Source organism: Leuresthes tenuis, unplaced genomic scaffold (assembly GCF_036924035.1).
Source record: "Leuresthes tenuis unplaced genomic scaffold, fLeuTen1.0.hap1 SCAF_9, whole genome shotgun sequence".
Taxonomy (NCBI): domain Eukaryota; kingdom Metazoa; phylum Chordata; class Actinopteri; order Atheriniformes; family Atherinopsidae; genus Leuresthes; species Leuresthes tenuis.
Window position 1 is genome coordinate 19,188,259 of NW_027325363.1, and position 27,621 is coordinate 19,215,879.

At 42.1% G+C, this 27,621-nt stretch overlaps 23 non-coding genes across 23 annotated transcripts; all 23 read left to right on the top strand.

The window, feature by feature from the left end:
* The first annotated feature begins 537 nt into the window (after positions 1-537).
* trnai-aau (transfer RNA isoleucine (anticodon AAU)) lies at positions 538-611 on the top strand. Its single transcript has one exon. It is a non-coding gene; the product is annotated as a tRNA-Ile (tRNA).
* Positions 612-1,720: 1,109 nt separating this feature from the next.
* On the top strand, positions 1,721-1,794 carry trnai-aau (transfer RNA isoleucine (anticodon AAU)). Its single transcript has one exon. It is a non-coding gene; the product is annotated as a tRNA-Ile (tRNA).
* Positions 1,795-2,903: 1,109 nt separating this feature from the next.
* On the top strand, positions 2,904-2,977 carry trnai-aau (transfer RNA isoleucine (anticodon AAU)). The gene has a single exon. It is a non-coding gene; the product is annotated as a tRNA-Ile (tRNA).
* A 1,107-nt stretch (positions 2,978-4,084) lies between these two features.
* trnai-aau (transfer RNA isoleucine (anticodon AAU)) lies at positions 4,085-4,158 on the top strand. The gene has a single exon. It is a non-coding gene; the product is annotated as a tRNA-Ile (tRNA).
* A 1,110-nt stretch (positions 4,159-5,268) lies between these two features.
* On the top strand, positions 5,269-5,342 carry trnai-aau (transfer RNA isoleucine (anticodon AAU)). Its single transcript has one exon. It is a non-coding gene; the product is annotated as a tRNA-Ile (tRNA).
* A 1,111-nt stretch (positions 5,343-6,453) lies between these two features.
* Positions 6,454-6,527, top strand: trnai-aau (transfer RNA isoleucine (anticodon AAU)). The gene has a single exon. It is a non-coding gene; the product is annotated as a tRNA-Ile (tRNA).
* A 1,107-nt stretch (positions 6,528-7,634) lies between these two features.
* On the top strand, positions 7,635-7,708 carry trnai-aau (transfer RNA isoleucine (anticodon AAU)). The gene has a single exon. It is a non-coding gene; the product is annotated as a tRNA-Ile (tRNA).
* Positions 7,709-8,818: 1,110 nt separating this feature from the next.
* On the top strand, positions 8,819-8,892 carry trnai-aau (transfer RNA isoleucine (anticodon AAU)). The gene has a single exon. It is a non-coding gene; the product is annotated as a tRNA-Ile (tRNA).
* A 1,112-nt stretch (positions 8,893-10,004) lies between these two features.
* trnai-aau (transfer RNA isoleucine (anticodon AAU)) lies at positions 10,005-10,078 on the top strand. The gene has a single exon. It is a non-coding gene; the product is annotated as a tRNA-Ile (tRNA).
* Positions 10,079-11,198: 1,120 nt separating this feature from the next.
* On the top strand, positions 11,199-11,272 carry trnai-aau (transfer RNA isoleucine (anticodon AAU)). Its single transcript has one exon. It is a non-coding gene; the product is annotated as a tRNA-Ile (tRNA).
* A 1,112-nt stretch (positions 11,273-12,384) lies between these two features.
* trnai-aau (transfer RNA isoleucine (anticodon AAU)) lies at positions 12,385-12,458 on the top strand. Its single transcript has one exon. It is a non-coding gene; the product is annotated as a tRNA-Ile (tRNA).
* A 1,120-nt stretch (positions 12,459-13,578) lies between these two features.
* trnai-aau (transfer RNA isoleucine (anticodon AAU)) lies at positions 13,579-13,652 on the top strand. Its single transcript has one exon. It is a non-coding gene; the product is annotated as a tRNA-Ile (tRNA).
* A 1,120-nt stretch (positions 13,653-14,772) lies between these two features.
* On the top strand, positions 14,773-14,846 carry trnai-aau (transfer RNA isoleucine (anticodon AAU)). Its single transcript has one exon. It is a non-coding gene; the product is annotated as a tRNA-Ile (tRNA).
* Positions 14,847-15,958: 1,112 nt separating this feature from the next.
* On the top strand, positions 15,959-16,032 carry trnai-aau (transfer RNA isoleucine (anticodon AAU)). Its single transcript has one exon. It is a non-coding gene; the product is annotated as a tRNA-Ile (tRNA).
* Positions 16,033-17,152: 1,120 nt separating this feature from the next.
* Positions 17,153-17,226, top strand: trnai-aau (transfer RNA isoleucine (anticodon AAU)). The gene has a single exon. It is a non-coding gene; the product is annotated as a tRNA-Ile (tRNA).
* A 1,112-nt stretch (positions 17,227-18,338) lies between these two features.
* Positions 18,339-18,412, top strand: trnai-aau (transfer RNA isoleucine (anticodon AAU)). Its single transcript has one exon. It is a non-coding gene; the product is annotated as a tRNA-Ile (tRNA).
* Positions 18,413-19,522: 1,110 nt separating this feature from the next.
* trnai-aau (transfer RNA isoleucine (anticodon AAU)) lies at positions 19,523-19,596 on the top strand. The gene has a single exon. It is a non-coding gene; the product is annotated as a tRNA-Ile (tRNA).
* A 1,112-nt stretch (positions 19,597-20,708) lies between these two features.
* trnai-aau (transfer RNA isoleucine (anticodon AAU)) lies at positions 20,709-20,782 on the top strand. The gene has a single exon. It is a non-coding gene; the product is annotated as a tRNA-Ile (tRNA).
* A 1,120-nt stretch (positions 20,783-21,902) lies between these two features.
* Positions 21,903-21,976, top strand: trnai-aau (transfer RNA isoleucine (anticodon AAU)). Its single transcript has one exon. It is a non-coding gene; the product is annotated as a tRNA-Ile (tRNA).
* A 1,111-nt stretch (positions 21,977-23,087) lies between these two features.
* On the top strand, positions 23,088-23,161 carry trnai-aau (transfer RNA isoleucine (anticodon AAU)). Its single transcript has one exon. It is a non-coding gene; the product is annotated as a tRNA-Ile (tRNA).
* A 1,110-nt stretch (positions 23,162-24,271) lies between these two features.
* Positions 24,272-24,345, top strand: trnai-aau (transfer RNA isoleucine (anticodon AAU)). The gene has a single exon. It is a non-coding gene; the product is annotated as a tRNA-Ile (tRNA).
* Positions 24,346-25,455: 1,110 nt separating this feature from the next.
* trnai-aau (transfer RNA isoleucine (anticodon AAU)) lies at positions 25,456-25,529 on the top strand. The gene has a single exon. It is a non-coding gene; the product is annotated as a tRNA-Ile (tRNA).
* A 1,118-nt stretch (positions 25,530-26,647) lies between these two features.
* On the top strand, positions 26,648-26,721 carry trnai-aau (transfer RNA isoleucine (anticodon AAU)). Its single transcript has one exon. It is a non-coding gene; the product is annotated as a tRNA-Ile (tRNA).
* Positions 26,722-27,621: the final 900 nt, after the last annotated feature.

Genomic DNA, 27,621 nt, shown 5'->3' on the forward strand with positions numbered 1-27,621 from the left:
TGGAACGAGTAGGGGGTAGAAATAGAAGAGGTAAAGATAAGTAGGACTGGGTTTCAAATCCTTGTTTGGGTAGGGGGTAATGAAAATATAGAGTGCGCCAGAGTCACTATCAAGGAGTTTTTCCCAGAGAAAAACTGAAAGGACTAAAAGTATAAAGATGAGTGTATTCAAACTCGTCTTTACGTTCATAAAATTAAGTCACAGGATTTTAAATGGAAGGTTAGAAGCGTTAGCACAAACACAAACAAAGTGCTTTGCAAGGTCTGTTCCATGTCAGAAATCTTCAAAAGGGCATGCAGTGTAAGTCTGAGTTGAGCTGATGTTACGCGATGAACTTGGGTATCCCATACGGCCTACGTTCAAGCTATACACAACGATGATAGACTTGAATTAGCGACTTCAATCTTGCTTAGTCATTACAGCAAATGATAAAATAATTGCATTGAAAGCAGTCATTTGTTTTTTTAACAACAACTGAAAGTCTTTCAACTCACCTACTAAAAAAAAAAAAATTGGTCGTCAAATACCTCAAAAGTAGGCCGGTTAGCTCAGCTGGTCAGAGCGTGGTGCTAATAACGCCAAGGTCATGGGTTCAATCCCCATACTGGCCACATCTTCACAGACATCTGCAACAACAGCACTTGTTTAGGGACTCTGCCAAAATCAGCCGAGTGGAAGTTGGTTTCAGTCTCATGCATTCGCAACTTCACTCACAACTCTCAACAAAAAACTCTTCCTTGCTCCATGTGCTCTGTTAAAGACTTATTCTTCAAATACTCTGTTCATTCTTTTATTTTCGCAGAGCTTCCAGTATCAGAGGTGTTTGAAATTTCAAACTTAGCTTGAGATTCCAAGTAAACACAAGAAACTTGTGTTAAAAAAGAAATGGACCAGTCTCACTGAATAATTACCTATAATCCCTCTATAGACCAGTGAGCAGTACTGACCAACATGCCATTAGGGTCATCAGGTGGGAACCTCCTTTCATCAGTGTGTCATCTAGTTTGGCCCACGACACCTCCAAGACGCACGAAATTGATCACTGGCATCCCAGAGTTACTCCCCTAACGCCAGCCATCACTGCTCCTCACACCTCAACAACCATCTTTTCTTCCACAACCACAAGCTACCCCAGCCTCTCAACACCTGCAAGCCTGTCATAGCGGGGTGGGGATACAAACCCTGGTACGAGTAGGGGGTAGAAATAGAAGAGGTAAAGATAAGTAGGACTGGGTTTCAAATCCTGGTTTGGGTAGGGGGTAATGAAAATATAGAGTGCGCCAGAGTCACTATCAAGGAGTTTTTCCCAGAGAAAAACTGAAAGGACTAAAAGTATAAAGATGAGTGTATTCAAACTCGTCTTTACGTTCATAAAATTAAGTCACAGGATTTTAAATGGAAGGTTAGAAGCGTTAGCACAAACACAAACAAAGTGCTTTGCGAGGTCTGTTCCATGTCAGAAATCTTCAAAAGGGCATGCAGTGTAAGTCTGAGTTGAGCTGATGTTACGCGATGAACTTGGGTATCCCATACGGCCTACGTTCAAGCTATACACAACGATGATAGACTTGAATTAGCGACTTCAATCTTGCTTAGTCATTACAGCAAATGATAAAATAATTGCATTGAAAGCAGTCATTTGTTTTTTTAACAACAACTGAAAGTCTTTCAACTCACCTACTAAAAAAAAAAAAATTGGTCGTCAAATACCTCAAAAGTAGGCCGGTTAGCTCAGCTGGTCAGAGCGTGGTGCTAATAACGCCAAGGTCATGGGTTCAATCCCCATACTGGCCACATCTTCACAGACATCTGCAACAACAGCACTTGTTTAGGGACTCTGCCAAAATCAGCCGAGTGGAAGTTGGTTTCAGTCTCATGCATTCGCAACTTCACTCACAACTCTCAACAAAAAACTCTTCCTTGCTCCATGTGCTCTGTTAAAGACTTATTCTTCAAATACTCTGTTCATTCTTTTATTTTCGCAGAGCTTCCAGTATCAGAGGTGTTTGAAATTTCAAACTTAGCTTGAGATTCCAAGTAAACACAAGAAACTTGTGTTAAAAAAGAAATGGACCAGTCTCACTGAATAATTACCTATAATCCCTCTATAGACCAGTGAGCAGTACTGACCAACATGCCATTAGGGTCATCAGGTGGGAACCTCCTTTCATCAGTGTGTCATCTAGTTTGGCCCACGACACCTCCAAGACGCACGAAATTGATCACTGGCATCCCAGAGTTACTCCCCTAACGCCAGCCATCACTGCTCCTCACACCTCAACAACCATCTTTTCTTCCACAACCACAAGCTACCCCAGCCTCTCAACACCTGCAAGCCTGTCATAGCGGGGTGGGGATACAAACCCTGGTACGAGTAGGGGGTAGAAATAGAAGAGGTAAAGATAAGTAGGACTGGGTTTCAAATCCTGGTTTGGGTAGGGGGTAATGAAAATATAGAGTGCGCCAGAGTCACTATCAAGGAGTTTTTCCCAGAGAAAAACTGAAAGGACTAAAAGTATAAAGATGAGTGTATTCAAACTCGTCTTTACGTTCATAAAATTAAGTCACAGGATTTTAAATGGAAGGTTAGAAGCGTTAGCACAAACACAAACAAAGTGCTTTGCGAGGTCTGTTCCATGTCAGAAATCTTCAAAAGGGCATGCAGTGTAAGTCTGAGTTGAGCTGATGTTACGCGATGAACTTGGGTATCCCATACGGCCTACGTTCAAGCTATACACAACGATGATAGACTTGAATTAGCGACTTCAATCTTGCTTAGTCATTACAGCAAATGATAAAATAATTGCATTGAAAGCAGTCATTTGTTTTTTTAACAACAACTGAAAGTCTTTCAACTCACCTACTAAAAAAAAAAAAATTGGTCGTCAAATACCTCAAAAGTAGGCCGGTTAGCTCAGCTGGTCAGAGCGTGGTGCTAATAACGCCAAGGTCATGGGTTCAATACCCATACTGGCCACATCTTCCAAGACATCTGCAACAACAGCACTTGTTTAGGCTCTGCCAAAATCAGCCGAGTGGAAGTTGGTTTCAGTCTCATGCATTCGCAACTTCACTCACAACTCTCAACAAAAAACTCTTCCTTGCTCCATGTGCTCTGTTAAAGACTTATTCTTCAAATACTCTGTTCATTCTTTTATTTTCGCAGAGCTTCCAGTATCAGAGGTGTTTGAAATTTCAAACTTAGCTTGAGATTCCAAGTAAACACAAGAAACTTGTGTTAAAAAAGAAATGGACCAGTCTCACTGAATAATTACCTATAATCCCTCTATAGACCAGTGAGCAGTACTGACCAACATGCCATTAGGGTCATCAGGTGGGAACCTCCTTTCATCAGTGTGTCATCTAGTTTGGCCCACGACACCTCCAAGACGCACGAAATTGATCACTGGCATCCCAGAGTTACTCCCCTAACGCCAGCCATCACTGCTCCTCACACCTCAACAACCATCTTTTCTTCCACAACCACAAGCTACCCCAGCCTCTCAACACCTGCAAGCCTGTCATAGCGGGGTGGGGATACAAACCCTGGTACGAGTAGGGGGTAGAAATAGAAGAGGTAAAGATAAGTAGGACTGGGTTTCAAATCCTGGTTTGGGTAGGGGGTAATGAAAATATAGAGTGCGCCAGAGTCACTATCAAGGAGTTTTTCCCAGAGAAAAACTGAAAGGACTAAAAGTATAAAGATGAGTGTATTCAAACTCGTCTTTACGTTCATAAAATTAAGTCACAGGATTTTAAATGGAAGGTTAGAAGCGTTAGCACAAACACAAACAAAGTGCTTTGCGAGGTCTGTTCCATGTCAGAAATCTTCAAAAGGGCATGCAGTGTAAGTCTGAGTTGAGCTGATGTTACGCGATGAACTTGGGTATCCCATACGGCCTATGTTCAAGCTATACACAACGATGATAGACTTGAATTAGCGACTTCAATCTTGCTTAGTCATTACAGCAAATGATAAAATAATTGCATTGAAAGCAGTCATTTGTTTTTTTAACAACAACTGAAAGTCTTTCAACTCACCTACTAAAAAAAAAAAAATTGGTCGTCAAATACCTCAAAAGTAGGCCGGTTAGCTCAGCTGGTCAGAGCGTGGTGCTAATAACGCCAAGGTCATGGGTTCAATCCCCATACTGGCCACATCTTCACAGACATCTGCAACAACAGCACTTGTTTAGGGACTCTGCCAAAATCAGCCGAGTGGAAGTTGGTTTCAGTCTCATGCATTCGCAACTTCACTCACAACTCTCAACAAAAAACTCTTCCTTGCTCCATGTGCTCTGTTAAAGACTTATTCTTCAAATACTCTGTTCATTCTTTTATTTTCGCAGAGCTTCCAGTATCAGAGGTGTTTGAAATTTCAAACTTAGCTTGAGATTCCAAGTAAACACAAGAAACTTGTGTTAAAAAAGAAATGGACCAGTCTCACTGAATAATTACCTATAATCCCTCTATAGACCAGTGAGCAGTACTGACCAACATGCCATTAGGGTCATCAGGTGGGAACCTCCTTTCATCAGTGTGTCATCTAGTTTGGCCCACGACACCTCCAAGACGCACGAAATTGATCACTGGCATCCCAGAGATACTCCCCTAACGCCAGCCATCACTGCTCCTCACACCTCAACAACCATCTTTTCTTCCACAACCACAAGCTACCCCAGCCTCTCAACACCTGCAAGCCTGTCATAGCGGGGTGGGGATACAAACCCTGGTACGAGTAGGGGGTAGAAATAGAAGAGGTAAAGATAAGTAGGACTGGGTTTCAAATCCTGGTTTGGGTAGGGGGTAATGAAAATATAGAGTGCGCCAGAGTCACTATCAAGGAGTTTTTCCCAGAGAAAAACTGAAAGGACTAAAAGTATAAAGATGAGTGTATTCAAACTCGTCTTTACGTTCATAAAATTAAGTCACAGGATTTTAAATGGAAGGTTAGAAGCGTTAGCACAAACACAAACAAAGTGCTTTGCGAGGTCTGTTCCATGTCAGAAATCTTCAAAAGGGCATGCAGTGTAAGTCTGAGTTGAGCTGATGTTACGCGATGAACTTGGGTATCCCATACGGCCTACGTTCAAGCTATACACAACGATGATAGACTTGAATTAGCGACTTCAATCTTGCTTAGTCATTACAGCAAATGATAAAATAATTGCATTGAAAGCAGTCATTTGTTTTTTTAACAACAACTGAAAGTCTTTCAACTCACCTACTAAAAAAAAAAAAAATTGGTCGTCAAATACCTCAAAAGTAGGCCGGTTAGCTCAGCTGGTCAGAGCGTGGTGCTAATAACGCCAAGGTCATGGGTTCAATCCCCATATTGGCCACATCTTCACAGACATCTGCAACAACACCACTTGTTTAGGGACTCTGCCAAAATCAGCCTTGAGAGGAAGTTGGTTTCAGTCTCATGCATTCGCAACTTCACTCACAACTCTCAACAAAAAACTCTTCCTTGCTCCATGTGCTCTGTTAAAGACTTATTCTTCAAATACTCTGTTCATTCTTTTATTTTCGCAGAGCTTCCAGTATCAGAGGTGTTTGAAATTTCAAACTTAGCTTGAGATTCCAAGTAAACACAAGAAACTTGTGTTAAAAAAGAAATGGACCAGTCTCACTGAATAATTCCCTATAATCCTTCTATAGACCAGTGAGCAGTACTGACCAACATGCCATTGGGGTCATCAGGTGGGAACCTCCTTTCATCAGTGTGTCATCTAGTTTGGCCCACGACACCTCCAAGACGCAAGAGATTGATCACTGGCATCCCAGAGTTACTCCCCTAACGCCAGCCATCACTGCTCCTCACACCTCAACAACCATCTTTTCTTCCACAACCACAAGCTACCCCAGCCTCTCAACACCTGCAAGCCTGTCATAGCGGGGTGGGGATACAAACCCTGGTTCGAGTAGGGGGTAGAAATAGAAGAGGTAAAGATGAGTAGGACTGGGTTTCAAACCCTGGTTTGGGTAGGGGGTAATGAAAATATAGAGGGCGCCAGAGTCACTATCAAGGAGTTTTTCCCAGAGAAAAACTGAAAGGACTAAAAGTATAAAGATGAGTGTATTCAAACTCGTCTTTACGTTCATAAAATTAAGTCACAGGATTTTAAATGGAAGGTTTAAAGCATTAGCACAAACACAAACAAAGTGCTTTGCGAGGTCTGTTCCATGTCAGAAATCTTCAAAAGGGCATGCAGTGTAAGTCTGAGTTGAGCTGATGTTACGCGATGAACTTGGGTATCCCATACGGCCTACGTTCAAGCTATACACAACGATGATAGACTTGAATTAGCGACTTCAATCTTGCTTAGTCATTACAGCAAATGATAAAATAATTGCATTGAAAGCAGTCATTTGTTTTTTTAACAACAACTGAAAGTCTTTCAACTCACCTACTAAAAAAAAAAAAATTGGTCGTCAAATACCTCAAAAGTAGGCCGGTTAGCTCAGCTGGTCAGAGCGTGGTGCTAATAACGCCAAGGTCATGGGTTCAATACCCATACTGGCCACATCTTCCAAGACATCTGCAACAACAGCACTTGTTTAGGCTCTGCCAAAATCAGCCGAGTGGAAGTTGGTTTCAGTCTCATGCATTCGCAACTTCACTCACAACTCTCAACAAAAAACTCTTCCTTGCTCCATGTGCTCTGTTAAAGACTTATTCTTCAAATACTCTGTTCATTCTTTTATTTTCGCAGAGCTTCCAGTATCAGAGGTGTTTGAAATTTCAAACTTAGCTTGAGATTCCAAGTAAACACAAGAAACTTGTGTTAAAAAAGAAATGGACCAGTCTCACTGAATAATTACCTATAATCCCTCTATAGACCAGTGAGCAGTACTGACCAACATGCCATTAGGGTCATCAGGTGGGAACCTCCTTTCATCAGTGTGTCATCTAGTTTGGCCCACGACACCTCCAAGACGCACGAAATTGATCACTGGCATCCCAGAGTTACTCCCCTAACGCCAGCCATCACTGCTCCTCACACCTCAACAACCATCTTTTCTTCCACAACCACAAGCTACCCCAGCCTCTCAACACCTGCAAGCCTGTCATAGCGGGGTGGGGATACAAACCCTGGTACGAGTAGGGGGTAGAAATAGAAGAGGTAAAGATAAGTAGGACTGGGTTTCAAATCCTGGTTTGGGTAGGGGGTAATGAAAATATAGAGTGCGCCAGAGTCACTATCAAGGAGTTTTTCCCAGAGAAAAACTGAAAGGACTAAAAGTATAAAGATGAGTGTATTCAAACTCGTCTTTACGTTCATAAAATTAAGTCACAGGATTTTAAATGGAAGGTTAGAAGCGTTAGCACAAACACAAACAAAGTGCTTTGCGAGGTCTGTTCCATGTCAGAAATCTTCAAAAGGGCATGCAGTGTAAGTCTGAGTTGAGCTGATGTTACGCGATGAACTTGGGTATCCCATACGGCCTATGTTCAAGCTATACACAACGATGATAGACTTGAATTAGCGACTTCAATCTTGCTTAGTCATTACAGCAAATGATAAAATAATTGCATTGAAAGCAGTCATTTGTTTTTTTAACAACAACTGAAAGTCTTTCAACTCACCTACTAAAAAAAAAAAAATTGGTCGTCAAATACCTCAAAAGTAGGCCGGTTAGCTCAGCTGGTCAGAGCGTGGTGCTAATAACGCCAAGGTCATGGGTTCAATCCCCATACTGGCCACATCTTCACAGACATCTGCAACAACAGCACTTGTTTAGGGACTCTGCCAAAATCAGCCGAGTGGAAGTTGGTTTCAGTCTCATGCATTCGCAACTTCACTCACAACTCTCAACAAAAAACTCTTCCTTGCTCCATGTGCTCTGTTAAAGACTTATTCTTCAAATACTCTGTTCATTCTTTTATTTTCGCAGAGCTTCCAGTATCAGAGGTGTTTGAAATTTCAAACTTAGCTTGAGATTCCAAGTAAACACAAGAAACTTGTGTTAAAAAAGAAATGGACCAGTCTCACTGAATAATTACCTATAATCCCTCTATAGACCAGTGAGCAGTACTGACCAACATGCCATTAGGGTCATCAGGTGGGAACCTCCTTTCATCAGTGTGTCATCTAGTTTGGCCCACGACACCTCCAAGACGCACGAAATTGATCACTGGCATCCCAGAGATACTCCCCTAACGCCAGCCATCACTGCTCCTCACACCTCAACAACCATCTTTTCTTCCACAACCACAAGCTACCCCAGCCTCTCAACACCTGCAAGCCTGTCATAGCGGGGTGGGGATACAAACCCTGGTACGAGTAGGGGGTAGAAATAGAAGAGGTAAAGATAAGTAGGACTGGGTTTCAAATCCTGGTTTGGGTAGGGGGTAATGAAAATATAGAGTGCGCCAGAGTCACTATCAAGGAGTTTTTCCCAGAGAAAAACTGAAAGGACTAAAAGTATAAAGATGAGTGTATTCAAACTCGTCTTTACGTTCATAAAATTAAGTCACAGGATTTTAAATGGAAGGTTAGAAGCGTTAGCACAAACACAAACAAAGTGCTTTGCGAGGTCTGTTCCATGTCAGAAATCTTCAAAAGGGCATGCAGTGTAAGTCTGAGTTGAGCTGATGTTACGCGATGAACTTGGGTATCCCATACGGCCTACGTTCAAGCTATACACAACGATGATAGACTTGAATTAGCGACTTCAATCTTGCTTAGTCATTACAGCAAATGATAAAATAATTGCATTGAAAGCAGTCATTTGTTTTTTTAACAACAACTGAAAGTCTTTCAACTCACCTACTAAAAAAAAAAAAAATTGGTCGTCAAATACCTCAAAAGTAGGCCGGTTAGCTCAGCTGGTCAGAGCGTGGTGCTAATAACGCCAAGGTCATGGGTTCAATCCCCATATTGGCCACATCTTCACAGACATCTGCAACAACACCACTTGTTTAGGGACTCTGCCAAAATCAGCCTTGAGAGGAAGTTGGTTTCAGTCTCATGCATTCGCAACTTCACTCACAACTCTCAACAAAAAACTCTTCCTTGCTCCATGTGCTCTGTTAAAGACTTATTCTTCAAATACTCTGTTCATTCTTTTATTTTCGCAGAGCTTCCAGTATCAGAGGTGTTTGAAATTTCAAACTTAGCTTGAGATTCCAAGTAAACACAAGAAACTTGTGTTAAAAAAGAAATGGACCAGTCTCACTGAATAATTCCCTATAATCCTTCTATAGACCAGTGAGCAGTACTGACCAACATGCCATTGGGGTCATCAGGTGGGAACCTCCTTTCATCAGTGTGTCATCTAGTTTGGCCCACGACACCTCCAAGACGCAAGAAATTGATCACTGGCATCCCAGAGTTACTCCCCTAACGCCAGCCATCACTGCTCCTCACACCTCAACAACCATCTTTTCTTCCACAACCACAAGCTACCCCAGCCTCTCAACACCTGCAAGCCTGTCATAGCGGGGTGGGGATACAAACCCTGGTTCGAGTAGGGGGTAGAAATAGAAGAGGTAAAGATGAGTAGGACTGGGTTTCAAACCCTGGTTTGGGTAGGGGGTAATGAAAATATAGAGGGCGCCAGAGTCACTATCAAGGAGTTTTTCCCAGAGAAAAACTGAAAGGACTAAAAGTATAAAGATGAGTGTATTCAAACTCGTCTTTACGTTCATAAAATTAAGTCACAGGATTTTAAATGGAAGTTTTAAAGCATTAGCACAAACACAAACAAAGTGCTTTGCGAGGTCTGTTCCATGTCAGAAATCTTCAAAAGGGCATGCAGTGTAAGTCTGAGTTGAGCTGATGTTACGCGATGAACTTGGGTATCCCATACGGCCTACGTTCAAGCTATACACAACGATGATAGACTTGAATGAGCGACTTCAATCCTGCTTAGTCATTACAGCAAATGATAAAATAATTGCATTGAAAGCAGTCATTTGTTTATTTAACAACAACTGAAAGTCTTTCAACTCACCTACTAAAAAAAAAAAAAATTGGTCGTCAAATACCTCAAAAGTAGGCCGGTTAGCTCAGCTGGTCAGAGCGTGGTGCTAATAACGCCAAGGTCATGGGTTCAATCCCCATACTGGCCACATCTTCACAGACATCTGCAACAACAGCACTTGTTTAGGGACTCTGCCAAAATCAGCCTTGAGTGGAAGTTGGTTTCAGTCTCATGCATTAGCAACCTCATTCTGTCACTCACAACTCTCAACAAAAAACTCTTCCTTGCTCCATGTGCTCTTTTAAAGACTTATTCTTCAAATACTCTGTTCATTCTTTTATTTTCGCAGAGCTTCCAGTATCAGAGGTGTTTGAAATTTCAAACTTAGCTTGAGATTCCAAGTAAACACAAGAAACTTGTGTTAAAAAAGAAATGGACCAGTCTCACTGAATAATTCCCTATAATCCCTCTATAGACCAGTGAGCAGTACTGACCAACATGCCATTAGGGTCATCAGGTGGGAACCTCCTTTCATCAGTGTGTCATCTAGTTTGGCCCACGACACCTCCAAGATGCACGAAATTGATCACTGGCATCCCAGAGTTACTCCCCTAACGCCAGCCATCACTGCTCCTCACACCTCAACAACCATCTTTTCTTCCACAACCACAAGCTACCCCAGCCTCTCAACACCTGCAAGCCTGTCATAGCGGGGTGGGGATACAAACCCTGGTACGAGTAGGGGGTAGAAATAGAAGAGGTAAAGATAAGTAGGACTGGGTTTCAAATCCTGGTTTGGGTAGGGGGTAATGAAAATATAGAGTGCGCCAGAGTCACTATCAAGGAGTTTTTCCCAGAGAAAAACTGAAAGGACTAAAAGTATAAAGATGAGTGTATTCAAACTCGTCTTTACGTTCATAAAATTAAGTCACAGGATTTTAAATGGAAGGTTAGAAGCGTTAGCACAAACACAAACAAAGTGCTTTGCGAGGTCTGTTCCATGTCAGAAATCTTCAAAAGGGCATGCAGTGTAAGTCTGAGTAGAGCTGATGTTACGCGATGAACTTGGGTATCCCATACGGCCTACGTTCAAGCTATACACAACGATGATAGACTTGAATTAGCGACTTCAATCTTGCTTAGTCATTACAGCAAATGATAAAATAATTGCATTGAAAGCAGTCATTTGTTTTTTTAACAACAACTGAAAGTCTTTCAACTCACCTACTAAAAAAAAAAAAAATTGGTCGTCAAATACCTCAAAAGTAGGCCGGTTAGCTCAGCTGGTCAGAGCGTGGTGCTAATAACGCCAAGGTCATGGGTTCAATCCCCATATTGGCCACATCTTCACAGACATCTGCAACAACACCACTTGTTTAGGGACTCTGCCAAAATCAGCCTTGAGAGGAAGTTGGTTTCAGTCTCATGCATTCGCAACTTCACTCACAACTCTCAACAAAAAACTCTTCCTTGCTCCATGTGCTCTGTTAAAGACTTATTCTTCAAATACTCTGTTCATTCTTTTATTTTCGCAGAGCTTCCAGTATCAGAGGTGTTTGAAATTTCAAACTTAGCTTGAGATTCCAAGTAAACACAAGAAACTTGTGTTAAAAAAGAAATGGACCAGTCTCACTGAATAATTCCCTATAATCCTTCTATAGACCAGTGAGCAGTACTGACCAACATGCCATTGGGGTCATCAGGTGGGAACCTCCTTTCATCAGTGTGTCATCTAGTTTGGCCCACGACACCTCCAAGACGCAAGAAATTGATCACTGGCATCCCAGAGTTACTCCCCTAACGCCAGCCATCACTGCTCCTCACACCTCAACAACCATCTTTTCTTCCACAACCACAAGCTACCCCAGCCTCTCAACACCTGCAAGCCTGTCATAGCGGGGTGGGGATACAAACCCTGGTTCGAGTAGGGGGTAGAAATAGAAGAGGTAAAGATGAGTAGGACTGGGTTTCAAACCCTGGTTTGGGTAGGGGGTAATGAAAATATAGAGGGCGCCAGAGTCACTATCAAGGAGTTTTTCCCAGAGAAAAACTGAAAGGACTAAAAGTATAAAGATGAGTGTATTCAAACTCGTCTTTACGTTCATAAAATTAAGTCACAGGATTTTAAATGGAAGGTTTAAAGCATTAGCACAAACACAAACAAAGTGCTTTGCGAGGTCTGTTCCATGTCAGAAATCTTCAAAAGGGCATGCAGTGTAAGTCTGAGTTGAGCTGATGTTACGCGATGAACTTGGGTATCCCATACGGCCTACGTTCAAGCTATACACAACGATGATAGACTTGAATGAGCGACTTCAATCCTGCTTAGTCATTACAGCAAATGATAAAATAATTGCATTGAAAGCAGTCATTTGTTTATTTAACAACAACTGAAAGTCTTTCAACTCACCTACTAAAAAAAAAAAAAATTGGTCGTCAAATACCTCAAAAGTAGGCCGGTTAGCTCAGCTGGTCAGAGCGTGGTGCTAATAACGCCAAGGTCATGGGTTCAATCCCCATACTGGCCACATCTTCACAGACATCTGCAACAACAGCACTTGTTTAGGGACTCTGCCAAAATCAGCCTTGAGTGGAAGTTGGTTTCAGTCTCATGCATTAGCAACCTCATTCTGTCACTCACAACTCTCAACAAAAAACTCTTCCTTGCTCCATGTGCTCTTTTAAAGACTTATTCTTCAAATACTCTGTTCATTCTTTTATTTTCGCAGAGCTTCCAGTATCAGAGGTGTTTGAAATTTCAAACTTAGCTTGAGATTCCAAGTAAACACAAGAAACTTGTGTTAAAAAAGAAATGGACCAGTCTCACTGAATAATTACCTATAATCCCTCTATAGACCAGTGAGCAGTACTGACCAACATGCCATTGGGGTCATCAGGTGGGAACCTCCTTTCATCAGTGTGTCATCTAGTTTGGCCCACGACACCTCCAAGACGCACGAAATTGATCACTGGCATCCCAGAGTTACTCCCCTAACGCCAGCCATCACTGCTCCTCACACCTCAACAACCATCTTTTCTTCCACAACCACAAGCTACCCCAGCCTCTCAACACCTGCAAGCCTGTCATAGCGGGGTGGGGATACAAACCCTGGTACGAGTAGGGGGTAGAAATAGAAGAGGTAAAGATAAGTAGGACTGGGTTTCAAATCCTGGTTTGGGTAGGGGGTAATGAAAATATAGAGTGCGCCAGAGTCACTATCAAGGAGTTTTTCCCAGAGAAAAACTGAAAGGACTAAAAGTATAAAGATGAGTGTATTCAAACTCGTCTTTACGTTCATAAAATTAAGTCACAGGATTTTAAATGGAAGGTTAGAAGCGTTAGCACAAACACAAACAAAGTGCTTTGCGAGGTCTGTTCCATGTCAGAAATCTTCAAAAGGGCATGCAGTGTAAGTCTGAGTAGAGCTGATGTTACGCGATGAACTTGGGTATCCCATACGGCCTACGTTCAAGCTATACACAACGATGATAGACTTGAATTAGCGACTTCAATCCTGCTTAGTCATTACAGCAAATGATAAAATAATTGCATTGAAAGCAGTCATTTGTTTTTTTAACAACAACTGAAAGTCTTTCAACTCACCTACTAAAAAAAAAAAAAATTGGTCGTCAAATACCTCAAAAGTAGGCCGGTTAGCTCAGCTGGTCAGAGCGTGGTGCTAATAACGCCAAGGTCATGGGTTCAATCCCCATACTGGCCACATCTTCACAGACATCTGCAACAACAGCACTTGTTTAGGGACTCTGCCAAAATCAGCCTTGAGTGGAAGTTGGTTTCAGTCTCATGCATTAGCAACCTCATTCTGTCACTCACAACTCTCAACAAAAAACTCTTCCTTGCTCCATGTGCTCTTTTAAAGACTTATTCTTCAAATACTCTGTTCATTCTTTTATTTTCGCAGAGCTTCCAGTATCAGAGGTGTTTGAAATTTCAAACTTAGCTTGAGATTCCAAGTAAACACAAGAAACTTGTGTTAAAAAAGAAATGGACCAGTCTCACTGAATAATTCCCTATAATCCCTCTATAGACCAGTGAGCAGTACTGACCAACATGCCATTAGGGTCATCAGGTGGGAACCTCCTTTCATCAGTGTGTCATCTAGTTTGGCCCACGACACCTCCAAGATGCACGAAATTGATCACTGGCATCCCAGAGTTACTCCCCTAACGCCAGCCATCACTGCTCCTCACACCTCAACAACCATCTTTTCTTCCACAACCACAAGCTACCCCAGCCTCTCAACACCTGCAAGCCTGTCATAGCGGGGTGGGGATACAAACCCTGGTACGAGTAGGGGGTAGAAATAGAAGAGGTAAAGATAAGTAGGACTGGGTTTCAAATCCTGGTTTGGGTAGGGGGTAATGAAAATATAGAGTGCGCCAGAGTCACTATCAAGGAGTTTTTCCCAGAGAAAAACTGAAAGGACTAAAAGTATAAAGATGAGTGTATTCAAACTCGTCTTTACGTTCATAAAATTAAGTCACAGGATTTTAAATGGAAGGTTAGAAGCGTTAGCACAAACACAAACAAAGTGCTTTGCGAGGTCTGTTCCATGTCAGAAATCTTCAAAAGGGCATGCAGTGTAAGTCTGAGTAGAGCTGATGTTACGCGATGAACTTGGGTATCCCATACGGCCTACGTTCAAGCTATACACAACGATGATAGACTTGAATTAGCGACTTCAATCTTGCTTAGTCATTACAGCAAATGATAAAATAATTGCATTGAAAGCAGTCATTTGTTTTTTTAACAACAACTGAAAGTCTTTCAACTCACCTACTAAAAAAAAAAAAAATTGGTCGTCAAATACCTCAAAAGTAGGCCGGTTAGCTCAGCTGGTCAGAGCGTGGTGCTAATAACGCCAAGGTCATGGGTTCAATCCCCATATTGGCCACATCTTCACAGACATCTGCAACAACACCACTTGTTTAGGGACTCTGCCAAAATCAGCCTTGAGAGGAAGTTGGTTTCAGTCTCATGCATTCGCAACTTCACTCACAACTCTCAACAAAAAACTCTTCCTTGCTCCATGTGCTCTGTTAAAGACTTATTCTTCAAATACTCTGTTCATTCTTTTATTTTCGCAGAGCTTCCAGTATCAGAGGTGTTTGAAATTTCAAACTTAGCTTGAGATTCCAAGTAAACACAAGAAACTTGTGTTAAAAAAGAAATGGACCAGTCTCACTGAATAATTCCCTATAATCCTTCTATAGACCAGTGAGCAGTACTGACCAACATGCCATTGGGGTCATCAGGTGGGAACCTCCTTTCATCAGTGTGTCATCTAGTTTGGCCCACGACACCTCCAAGACGCAAGAAATTGATCACTGGCATCCCAGAGTTACTCCCCTAACGCCAGCCATCACTGCTCCTCACACCTCAACAACCATCTTTTCTTCCACAACCACAAGCTACCCCAGCCTCTCAACACCTGCAAGCCTGTCATAGCGGGGTGGGGATACAAACCCTGGTTCGAGTAGGGGGTAGAAATAGAAGAGGTAAAGATGAGTAGGACTGGGTTTCAAACCCTGGTTTGGGTAGGGGGTAATGAAAATATAGAGGGCGCCAGAGTCACTATCAAGGAGTTTTTCCCAGAGAAAAACTGAAAGGACTAAAAGTATAAAGATGAGTGTATTCAAACTCGTCTTTACGTTCATAAAATTAAGTCACAGGATTTTAAATGGAAGGTTTAAAGCATTAGCACAAACACAAACAAAGTGCTTTGCGAGGTCTGTTCCATGTCAGAAATCTTCAAAAGGGCATGCAGTGTAAGTCTGAGTTGAGCTGATGTTACGCGATGAACTTGGGTATCCCATACGGCCTACGTTCAAGCTATACACAACGATGATAGACTTGAATGAGCGACTTCAATCCTGCTTAGTCATTACAGCAAATGATAAAATAATTGCATTGAAAGCAGTCATTTGTTTATTTAACAACAACTGAAAGTCTTTCAACTCACCTACTAAAAAAAAAAAAAATTGGTCGTCAAATACCTCAAAAGTAGGCCGGTTAGCTCAGCTGGTCAGAGCGTGGTGCTAATAACGCCAAGGTCATGGGTTCAATCCCCATACTGGCCACATCTTCACAGACATCTGCAACAACAGCACTTGTTTAGGGACTCTGCCAAAATCAGCCTTGAGTGGAAGTTGGTTTCAGTCTCATGCATTAGCAACCTCATTCTGTCACTCACAACTCTCAACAAAAAACTCTTCCTTGCTCCATGTGCTCTTTTAAAGACTTATTCTTCAAATACTCTGTTCATTCTTTTATTTTCGCAGAGCTTCCAGTATCAGAGGTGTTTGAAATTTCAAACTTAGCTTGAGATTCCAAGTAAACACAAGAAACTTGTGTTAAAAAAGAAATGGACCAGTCTCACTGAATAATTACCTATAATCCCTCTATAGACCAGTGAGCAGTACTGACCAACATGCCATTGGGGTCATCAGGTGGGAACCTCCTTTCATCAGTGTGTCATCTAGTTTGGCCCACGACACCTCCAAGACGCACGAAATTGATCACTGGCATCCCAGAGTTACTCCCCTAACGCCAGCCATCACTGCTCCTCACACCTCAACAACCATCTTTTCTTCCACAACCACAAGCTACCCCAGCCTCTCAACACCTGCAAGCCTGTCATAGCGGGGTGGGGATACAAACCCTGGTACGAGTAGGGGGTAGAAATAGAAGAGGTAAAGATAAGTAGGACTGGGTTTCAAATCCTGGTTTGGGTAGGGGGTAATGAAAATATAGAGTGCGCCAGAGTCACTATCAAGGAGTTTTTCCCAGAGAAAAACTGAAAGGACTAAAAGTATAAAGATGAGTGTATTCAAACTCGTCTTTACGTTCATAAAATTAAGTCACAGGATTTTAAATGGAAGGTTAGAAGCGTTAGCACAAACACAAACAAAGTGCTTTGCGAGGTCTGTTCCATGTCAGAAATCTTCAAAAGGGCATGCAGTGTAAGTCTGAGTTGAGCTGATGTTACGCGATGAACTTGGGTATCCCATACGGCCTACGTTCAAGCTATACACAACGATGATAGACTTGAATTAGCGACTTCAATCTTGCTTAGTCATTACAGCAAATGATAAAATAATTGCATTGAAAGCAGTCATTTGTTTTTTTAACAACAACTGAAAGTCTTTCAACTCACCTACTAAAAAAAAAAAAAATTGGTCGTCAAATACCTCAAAAGTAGGCCGGTTAGCTCAGCTGGTCAGAGCGTGGTGCTAATAACGCCAAGGTCATGGGTTCAATCCCCATACTGGCCACATCTTCACAGACATCTGCAACAACACCACTTGTTTAGGGACTCTGCCAAAATCAGCCTTGAGAGGAAGTTGGTTTCAGTCTCATGCATTCGCAACTTCACTCACAACTCTCAACAAAAAACTCTTCCTTGCTCCATGTGCTCTGTTAAAGACTTATTCTTCAAATACTCTGTTCATTCTATTATTTTCGCAGAGCTTCCAGTATCAGAGGTGTTTGAAATTTCAAACTTAGCTTGAGATTCCAAGTAAACACAAGAAACTTGTGTTAAAAAAGAAATGGACCAGTCTCACTGAATAATTACCTATAATCCCTCTATAGACCAGTGAGCAGTACTGACCAACATGCCATTAGGGTCATCAGGTGGGAACCTCCTTTCATCAGTGTGTAATCTAGTTTGGCCCACGACACCTCCAAGACGCACGAAATTGATCACTGGCATCCCAGAGTTACTCCCCTAACGCCAGCCATCACTGCTCCTCACACCTCAACAACCATCTTTTCTTCCACAACCACAAGCTACCCCAGCCTCTCAACACCTGCAAGCCTGTCATAGCGGGGTGGGGATACAAACCCTGGTTCGAGTAGGGGGTAGACATAGAAGAGGTAAAGATGAGTAGGACTGGGTTTCAAACCCTGGTTTGGGTAGGGGGTAATGAAAATATAGAGGGCGCCAGAGTAACTATCAAGGAGTTTTTCCCAGAGAAAAACTGAAAGGACTAAAAGTATAAAGATGAGTGTATTCAAACTCGTCTTTACGTTCATAAAATTAAGTCACAGGATTTTAAATGGAAGGTTTAAAGCATTAGCACAAACACAAACAAAGTGCTTTGCGAGGTCTGTTCCATGTCAGAAATCTTCAAAAGGGCATGCAGTGTAAGTCTGAGTTGAGCTGATGTTACGCGATGAACTTGGGTATCCCATACGGCCTACGTTCAAGCTATACACAACGATGATAGACTTGAATGAGCGACTTCAATCCTGCTTAGTCATTACAGCAAATGATAAAATAATTGCATTGAAAGCAGTCATTTGTTTATTTAACAACAACTGAAAGTCTTTCAACTCACCTACTAAAAAAAAAAAAAATTGGTCGTCAAATACCTCAAAAGTAGGCCAGTTAGCTCAGCTGGTCAGAGCGTGGTGCTAATAACGCCAAGGTCATGGGTTCAATCCCCATACTGGCCACATCTTCACAGACATCTGCAACAAAAGCACTTGTTTAGGGACTCTGCCAAAATCAGCCGAGTGGAAGTTGGTTTCAGTCTCATGCATTCGCAACTTCACTCACAACTCTCAACAAAAAACTCTTCCTTGCTCCATGTGCTCTGTTAAAGACTTATTCTTCAAATACTCTGTTCATTCTTTTATTTTCGCAGAGCTTCCAGTATCAGAGGTGTTTGAAATTTCAAACTTAGCTTGAGATTCCAAGTAAACACAAGAAACTTGTGTTAAAAAAGAAATGGACCAGTCTCACTGAATAATTACCTATAATCCCTCTATAGACCAGTGAGCAGTACTGACCAACATGCCATTGGGGTCATCAGGTGGGAACCTCCTTTCATCAGTGTGTCATCTAGTTTGGCCCACGACACCTCCAAGACGCACGAAATTGATCACTGGCATCCCAGAGTTACTCCCCTAACGCCAGCCATCACTGCTCCTCACACCTCAACAACCATCTTTTCTTCCACAACCACAAGCTACCCCAGCCTCTCAACACCTGCAAGCCTGTCATAGCGGGGTGGGGATACAAACCCTGGTACGAGTAGGGGGTAGAAATAGAAGAGGTAAAGATAAGTAGGACTGGGTTTCAAATCCTGGTTTGGGTAGGGGGTAATGAAAATATAGAGTGCGCCAGAGTCACTATCAAGGAGTTTTTCCCAGAGAAAAACTGAAAGGACTAAAAGTATAAAGATGAGTGTATTCAAACTCGTCTTTACGTTCATAAAATTAAGTCACAGGATTTTAAATGGAAGGTTAGAAGCGTTAGCACAAACACAAACAAAGTGCTTTGCGAGGTCTGTTCCATGTCAGAAATCTTCAAAAGGGCATGCAGTGTAAGTCTGAGTTGAGCTGATGTTACGCGATGAACTTGGGTATCCCATACGGCCTACGTTCAAGCTATACACAACGATGATAGACTTGAATTAGCGACTTCAATCTTGCTTAGTCATTACAGCAAATGATAAAATAATTGCATTGAAAGCAGTCATTTGTTTTTTTAACAACAACTGAAAGTCTTTCAACTCACCTACTAAAAAAAAAAAAAATTGGTCGTCAAATACCTCAAAAGTAGGCCGGTTAGCTCAGCTGGTCAGAGCGTGGTGCTAATAACGCCAAGGTCATGGGTTCAATCCCCATATTGGCCACATCTTCACAGACATCTGCAACAACACCACTTGTTTAGGGACTCTGCCAAAATCAGCCTTGAGAGGAAGTTGGTTTCAGTCTCATGCATTCGCAACTTCACTCACAACTCTCAACAAAAAACTCTTCCTTGCTCCATGTGCTCTGTTAAAGACTTATTCTTCAAATACTCTGTTCATTCTTTTATTTTCGCAGAGCTTCCAGTATCAGAGGTGTTTGAAATTTCAAACTTAGCTTGAGATTCCAAGTAAACACAAGAAACTTGTGTTAAAAAAGAAATGGACCAGTCTCACTGAATAATTCCCTATAATCCTTCTATAGACCAGTGAGCAGTACTGACCAACATGCCATTGGGGTCATCAGGTGGGAACCTCCTTTCATCAGTGTGTCATCTAGTTTGGCCCACGACACCTCCAAGACGCAAGAGATTGATCACTGGCATCCCAGAGTTACTCCCCTAACGCCAGCCATCACTGCTCCTCACACCTCAACAACCATCTTTTCTTCCACAACCACAAGCTACCCCAGCCTCTCAACACCTGCAAGCCTGTCATAGCGGGGTGGGGATACAAACCCTGGTTCGAGTAGGGGGTAGAAATAGAAGAGGTAAAGATGAGTAGGACTGGGTTTCAAACCCTGGTTTGGGTAGGGGGTAATGAAAATATAGAGGGCGCCAGAGTCACTATCAAGGAGTTTTTCCCAGAGAAAAACTGAAAGGACTAAAAGTATAAAGATGAGTGTATTCAAACTCGTCTTTACGTTCATAAAATTAAGTCACAGGATTTTAAATGGAAGGTTTAAAGCATTAGCACAAACACAAACAAAGTGCTTTGCGAGGTCTGTTCCATGTCAGAAATCTTCAAAAGGGCATGCAGTGTAAGTCTGAGTTGAGCTGATGTTACGCGATGAACTTGGGTATCCCATACGGCCTACGTTCAAGCTATACACAACGATGATAGACTTGAATGAGCGACTTCAATCCTGCTTAGTCATTACAGCAAATGATAAAATAATTGCATTGAAAGCAGTCATTTGTTTATTTAACAACAACTGAAAGTCTTTCAACTCACCTACTAAAAAAAAAAAAAATTGGTCGTCAAATACCTCAAAAGTAGGCCGGTTAGCTCAGCTGGTCAGAGCGTGGTGCTAATAACGCCAAGGTCATGGGTTCAATCCCCATACTGGCCACATCTTCACAGACATCTGCAACAACAGCACTTGTTTAGGGACTCTGCCAAAATCAGCCTTGAGTGGAAGTTGGTTTCAGTCTCATGCATTAGCAACCTCATTCTGTCACTCACAACTCTCAACAAAAAACTCTTCCTTGCTCCATGTGCTCTTTTAAAGACTTATTCTTCAAATACTCTGTTCATTCTTTTATTTTCGCAGAGCTTCCAGTATCAGAGGTGTTTGAAATTTCAAACTTAGCTTGAGATTCCAAGTAAACACAAGAAACTTGTGTTAAAAAAGAAATGGACCAGTCTCACTGAATAATTACCTATAATCCCTCTATAGACCAGTGAGCAGTACTGACCAACATGCCATTGGGGTCATCAGGTGGGAACCTCCTTTCATCAGTGTGTCATCTAGTTTGGCCCACGACACCTCCAAGACGCACGAAATTGATCACTGGCATCCCAGAGTTACTCCCCTAACGCCAGCCATCACTGCTCCTCACACCTCAACAACCATCTTTTCTTCCACAACCACAAGCTACCCCAGCCTCTCAACACCTGCAAGCCTGTCATAGCGGGGTGGGGATACAAACCCTGGTACGAGTAGGGGGTAGAAATAGAAGAGGTAAAGATAAGTAGGACTGGGTTTCAAATCCTGGTTTGGGTAGGGGGTAATGAAAATATAGAGTGCGCCAGAGTCACTATCAAGGAGTTTTTCCCAGAGAAAAACTGAAAGGACTAAAAGTATAAAGATGAGTGTATTCAAACTCGTCTTTACGTTCATAAAATTAAGTCACAGGATTTTAAATGGAAGGTTAGAAGCGTTAGCACAAACACAAACAAAGTGCTTTGCGAGGTCTGTTCCATGTCAGAAATCTTCAAAAGGGCATGCAGTGTAAGTCTGAGTTGAGCTGATGTTACGCGATGAACTTGGGTATCCCATACGGCCTACGTTCAAGCTATACACAACGATGATAGACTTGAATTAGCGACTTCAATCTTGCTTAGTCATTACAGCAAATGATAAAATAATTGCATTGAAAGCAGTCATTTGTTTTTTTAACAACAACTGAAAGTCTTTCAACTCACCTACTAAAAAAAAAAAAAATTGGTCGTCAAATACCTCAAAAGTAGGCCGGTTAGCTCAGCTGGTCAGAGCGTGGTGCTAATAACGCCAAGGTCATGGGTTCAATCCCCATACTGGCCACATCTTCACAGACATCTGCAACAACACCACTTGTTTAGGGACTCTGCCAAAATCAGCCTTGAGAGGAAGTTGGTTTCAGTCTCATGCATTCGCAACTTCACTCACAACTCTCAACAAAAAACTCTTCCTTGCTCCATGTGCTCTGTTAAAGACTTATTCTTCAAATACTCTGTTCATTCTATTATTTTCGCAGAGCTTCCAGTATCAGAGGTGTTTGAAATTTCAAACTTAGCTTGAGATTCCAAGTAAACACAAGAAACTTGTGTTAAAAAAGAAATGGACCAGTCTCACTGAATAATTACCTATAATCCCTCTATAGACCAGTGAGCAGTACTGACCAACATGCCATTAGGGTCATCAGGTGGGAACCTCCTTTCATCAGTGTGTAATCTAGTTTGGCCCACGACACCTCCAAGACGCACGAAATTGATCACTGGCATCCCAGAGTTACTCCCCTAACGCCAGCCATCACTGCTCCTCACACCTCAACAACCATCTTTTCTTCCACAACCACAAGCTACCCCAGCCTCTCAACACCTGCAAGCCTGTCATAGCGGGGTGGGGATACAAACCCTGGTTCGAGTAGGGGGTAGACATAGAAGAGGTAAAGATGAGTAGGACTGGGTTTCAAACCCTGGTTTGGGTAGGGGGTAATGAAAATATAGAGGGCGCCAGAGTAACTATCAAGGAGTTTTTCCCAGAGAAAAACTGAAAGGACTAAAAGTATAAAGATGAGTGTATTCAAACTCGTCTTTACGTTCATAAAATTAAGTCACAGGATTTTAAATGGAAGGTTTAAAGCATTAGCACAAACACAAACAAAGTGCTTTGCGAGGTCTGTTCCATGTCAGAAATCTTCAAAAGGGCATGCAGTGTAAGTCTGAGTTGAGCTGATGTTACGCGATGAACTTGGGTATCCCATACGGCCTACGTTCAAGCTATACACAACGATGATAGACTTGAATGAGCGACTTCAATCCTGCTTAGTCATTACAGCAAATGATAAAATAATTGCATTGAAAGCAGTCATTTGTTTATTTAACAACAACTGAAAGTCTTTCAACTCACCTACTAAAAAAAAAAAAATTGGTCGTCAAATACCTCAAAAGTAGGCCGGTTAGCTCAGCTGGTCAGAGCGTGGTGCTAATAACGCCAAGGTCATGGGTTCAATCCCCATACTGGCCACATCTTCACAGACATCTGCAACAAAAGCACTTGTTTAGGGACTCTGCCAAAATCAGCCGAGTGGAAGTTGGTTTCAGTCTCATGCATTCGCAACTTCACTCACAACTCTCAACAAAAAACTCTTCCTTGCTCCATGTGCTCTGTTAAAGACTTATTCTTCAAATACTCTGTTCATTCTTTTATTTTCGCAGAGCTTCCAGTATCAGAGGTGTTTGAAATTTCAAACTTAGCTTGAGATTCCAAGTAAACACAAGAAACTTGTGTTAAAAAAGAAATGGACCAGTCTCACTGAATAATTACCTATAATCCCTCTATAGACCAGTGAGCAGTACTGACCAACATGCCATTGGGGTCATCAGGTGGGAACCTCCTTTCATCAGTGTGTCATCTAGTTTGGCCCACGACACCTCCAAGACGCACGAAATTGATCACTGGCATCCCAGAGTTACTCCCCTAACGCCAGCCATCACTGCTCCTCACACCTCAACAACCATCTTTTCTTCCACAACCACAAGCTACCCCAGCCTCTCAACACCTGCAAGCCTGTCATAGCGGGGTGGGGATACAAACCCTGGTACGAGTAGGGGGTAGAAATAGAAGAGGTAAAGATAAGTAGGACTGGGTTTCAAATCCTGGTTTGGGTAGGGGGTAATGAAAATATAGAGTGCGCCAGAGTCACTATCAAGGAGTTTTTCCCAGAGAAAAACTGAAAGGACTAAAAGTATAAAGATGAGTGTATTCAAACTCGTCTTTACGTTCATAAAATTAAGTCACAGGATTTTAAATGGAAGGTTAGAAGCGTTAGCACAAACACAAACAAAGTGCTTTGCGAGGTCTGTTCCATGTCAGAAATCTTCAAAAGGGCATGCAGTGTAAGTCTGAGTTGAGCTGATGTTACGCGATGAACTTGGGTATCCCATACGGCCTACGTTCAAGCTATACACAACGATGATAGACTTGAATTAGCGACTTCAATCTTGCTTAGTCATTACAGCAAATGATAAAATAATTGCATTGAAAGCAGTCATTTGTTTTTTTAACAACAACTGAAAGTCTTTCAACTCACCTACTAAAAAAAAAAAAAATTGGTCGTCAAATACCTCAAAAGTAGGCCGGTTAGCTCAGCTGGTCAGAGCGTGGTGCTAATAACGCCAAGGTCATGGGTTCAATCCCCATATTGGCCACATCTTCACAGACATCTGCAACAACACCACTTGTTTAGGGACTCTGCCAAAATCAGCCGAGTGGAAGTTGGTTTCAGTCTCATGCATTCGCAACTTCACTCACAACTCTCAACAAAAAACTCTTCCTTGCTCCATGTGCTCTGTTAAAGACTTATTCTTCAAATACTCTGTTCATTCTTTTATTTTCGCAGAGCTTCCAGTATCAGAGGTGTTTGAAATTTCAAACTTAGCTTGAGATTCCAAGTAAACACAAGAAACTTGTGTTAAAAAAGAAATGGACCAGTCTCACTGAATAATTCCCTATAATCCTTCTATAGACCAGTGAGCAGTACTGACCAACATGCCATTGGGGTCATCAGGTGGGAACCTCCTTTCATCAGTGTGTCATCTAGTTTGGCCCACGACACCTCCAAGACGCAAGAGATTGATCACTGGCATCCCAGAGTTACTCCCCTAACGCCAGCCATCACTGCTCCTCACACCTCAACAACCATCTTTTCTTCCACAACCACAAGCTACCCCAGCCTCTCAACACCTGCAAGCCTGTCATAGCGGGGTGGGGATACAAACCCTGGTTCGAGTAGGGGGTAGAAATAGAAGAGGTAAAGATGAGTAGGACTGGGTTTCAAACCCTGGTTTGGGTAGGGGGTAATGAAAATATAGAGGGCGCCAGAGTCACTATCAAGGAGTTTTTCCCAGAGAAAAACTGAAAGGACTAAAAGTATAAAGATGAGTGTATTCAAACTCGTCTTTACGTTCATAAAATTAAGTCACAGGATTTTAAATGGAAGGTTTAAAGCATTAGCACAAACACAAACAAAGTGCTTTGCGAGGTCTGTTCCATGTCAGAAATCTTCAAAAGGGCATGCAGTGTAAGTCTGAGTTGAGCTGATGTTACGCGATGAACTTGGGTATCCCATACGGCCTACGTTCAAGCTATACACAACGATGATAGACTTGAATGAGCGACTTCAATCCTGCTTAGTCATTACAGCAAATGATAAAATAATTGCATTGAAAGCAGTCATTTGTTTATTTAACAACAACTGAAAGTCTTTCAACTCACCTACTAAAAAAAAAAAAAATTGGTCGTCAAATACCTCAAAAGTAGGCCGGTTAGCTCAGCTGGTCAGAGCGTGGTGCTAATAACGCCAAGGTCATGGGTTCAATCCCCATACTGGCCACATCTTCACAGACATCTGCAACAACAGCACTTGTTTAGGGACTCTGCCAAAATCAGCCTTGAGTGGAAGTTGGTTTCAGTCTCATGCATTAGCAACCTCATTCTGTCACTCACAACTCTCAACAAAAAACTCTTCCTTGCTCCATGTGCTCTTTTAAAGACTTATTCTTCAAATACTCTGTTCATTCTTTTATTTTCGCAGAGCTTCCAGTATCAGAGGTGTTTGAAATTTCAAACTTAGCTTGAGATTCCAAGTAAACACAAGAAACTTGTGTTAAAAAAGAAATGGACCAGTCTCACTGAATAATTACCTATAATCCCTCTATAGACCAGTGAGCAGTACTGACCAACATGCCATTGGGGTCATCAGGTGGGAACCTCCTTTCATCAGTGTGTCATCTAGTTTGGCCCACGACACCTCCAAGACGCACGAAATTGATCACTGGCATCCCAGAGTTACTCCCCTAACGCCAGCCATCACTGCTCCTCACACCTCAACAACCATCTTTTCTTCCACAACCACAAGCTACCCCAGCCTCTCAACACCTGCAAGCCTGTCATAGCGGGGTGGGGATACAAACCCTGGTACGAGTAGGGGGTAGAAATAGAAGAGGTAAAGATAAGTAGGACTGGGTTTCAAATCCTGGTTTGGGTAGGGGGTAATGAAAATATAGAGTGCGCCAGAGTCACTATCAAGGAGTTTTTCCCAGAGAAAAACTGAAAGGACTAAAAGTATAAAGATGAGTGTATTCAAACTCGTCTTTACGTTCATAAAATTAAGTCACAGGATTTTAAATGGAAGGTTAGAAGCGTTAGCACAAACACAAACAAAGTGCTTTGCGAGGTCTGTTCCATGTCAGAAATCTTCAAAAGGGCATGCAGTGTAAGTCTGAGTAGAGCTGATGTTACGCGATGAACTTGGGTATCCCATACGGCCTACGTTCAAGCTATACACAACGATGATAGACTTGAATTAGCGACTTCAATCTTGCTTAGTCATTACAGCAAATGATAAAATAATTGCATTGAAAGCAGTCATTTGTTTTTTTAACAACAACTGAAAGTCTTTCAACTCACCTACTAAAAAAAAAAAATTGGGCGTCAAATACCTCAAAAGTAGGCCGGTTAGCTCAGCTGGTCAGAGCGTGGTGCTAATAACGCCAAGGTCATGGGTTCAATCCCCATACTGGCCACATCTTCACAGACATCTGCAACAACACCACTTGTTTAGGGACTCTGCCAAAATCAGCCTTGAGAGGAAGTTGGTTTCAGTCTCATGCATTCGCAACTTCACTCACAACTCTCAACAAAAAACTCTTCCTTGCTCCATGTGCTCTGTTAAAGACTTATTCTTCAAATACTCTGTTCATTCTTTTATTTTCGCAGAGCTTCCAGTATCAGAGGTGTTTGAAATTTCAAACTTAGCTTGAGATTCCAAGTAAACACAAGAAACTTGTGTTAAAAAAGAAATGGACCAGTCTCACTGAATAATTCCCTATAATCCTTCTATAGACCAGTGAGCAGTACTGACCAACATGCCATTGGGGTCATCAGGTGGGAACCTCCTTTCATCAGTGTGTCATCTAGTTTGGCCCACGACACCTCCAAGACGCAAGAGATTGATCACTGGCATCCCAGAGTTACTCCCCTAACGCCAGCCATCACTGCTCCTCACACCTCAACAACCATCTTTTCTTCCACAACCACAAGCTACCCAAGCCTCTCAACACCTGCAAGCCTGTCATAGCGGGGTGGGGATACAAACCCTGGTTCGAGTAGGGGGTAGAAATAGAAGAGGTAAAGATGAGTAGGACTGGGTTTCAAACCCTGGTTTGGGTAGGGGGTAATGAAAATATAGAGGGCGCCAGAGTCACTATCAAGGAGTTTTTCCCAGAGAAAAACTGAAAGGACTAAAAGTATAAAGATGAGTGTATTCAAACTCGTCTTTACGTTCATAAAATTAAGTCACAGGATTTTAAATGGAAGGTTTAAAGCATTAGCACAAACACAAACAAAGTGCTTTGCGAGGTCTGTTCCATGTCAGAAATCTTCAAAAGGGCATGCAGTGTAAGTCTGAGTTGAGCTGATGTTAC